The sequence below is a fragment of the Papilio xuthus genome, unplaced genomic scaffold, assembly GCF_000836235.2.
Source record: "Papilio xuthus unplaced genomic scaffold, Pxut_1.1 DF826945.1, whole genome shotgun sequence".
In the NCBI taxonomy this organism is placed as follows: Eukaryota; Metazoa; Arthropoda; class Insecta; order Lepidoptera; family Papilionidae; genus Papilio; species Papilio xuthus.
Genome location: NW_013531704.1, coordinates 8,435,371 through 8,436,655, shown reverse-complemented (window position 1 = coordinate 8,436,655; position 1,285 = coordinate 8,435,371).

Sequence of the window (1,285 nt, the reverse complement as noted above, 5' to 3'; positions counted from 1 at the left end):
GACGATATTATACACGCAATCAAACGCTCTTACATTTTAAAAAGATCTGTTCTCAACTGAAGAAATGAGGTCAACAAGTAAGGGGAGACGAGAGCTGTATTCATCTGCGTGCGGTCGACCGACATTACACTTGAAGACGCACAACTAATTATTCATGAGCGCGGTCGCGACATGAAACGTTGGAAATTATCATCAAAAGACGTAACGGTGAGTTTCCACTGTACACCTATCTACAATAATATAACCATCTCTCTCATTATATTTAAAAAGTACAGAGATAACAATATTCTTTTATTTTTTCTTAATTAAAAAGGCAAAAGTTCTTACTGGCCAGTATGCCACGTCTTTGGCAGAATGTATTGACAGTGCGTGACTTTTGTATGGTACAAACCACTGCAGGGTTTAAAAATAACAAGTTGGATATCATTAATATAAACGCATGATATTGCGATGAATCATTACTGTTATCATTAATGACGAATTATCGTTATCATTATCGTTGGAAATAATGATTCACGCGTCGGAATATGCCATGATGAATAATTTGCCTTATTTTAAATTACAAATATTTTTTTTATAAAACACCAACTATCGCCCACGACTTCGTCCGTGCAGAACTAAAAAAAAACTTAATCAGTAGCCTAGGTGTTCTTCCAGACTATGTTCTACATCTAGAACGGCTGAACGGATCCCGATAAAATTTGGCATACTTATAGAACATAGTATAGAAGAACACATAGGCTACTAATTAAGTTTTATTTAATGCTACGCGGACGGAGTCGCGGGTGACAGCTAGTACGTCAATAAGTTCATTAGTACAAACAATAAATGTTGTCAACGACATATGTTACATAAAAGACATGACACAACATGACAAAGGACCAACGAAGAGGAAAACTTAATTTTGTCGGTGCTTAAGTTGTCAGACCCAATTAGAGCTGGCCGACCTCTGAATGATACTGTCTGACACACAGACAATCTAATTAATTAATCACGTAAGCATAAAAGTAAGGATCAACATACCTATTATATCAGGCATGTAAATACGAGCCAAATTAATTTTCTATAATATTTTTAAATTATACTAATATTTAGTTAAACATTTTAATACGGGCGATTATAGTAGAAATTAAAATTTATCAAATCTCGTTTTTGTATATATCCTGATCACGGAAATAGCGAAGCAGCTGTTGCCCATAGACTGCAGCAAAGCTAAAGCAATTGCATATGCGTTGCCCACCTTTAATCGACGTAGAATAATTGATGTTTTAAATGGTAGCAGTAG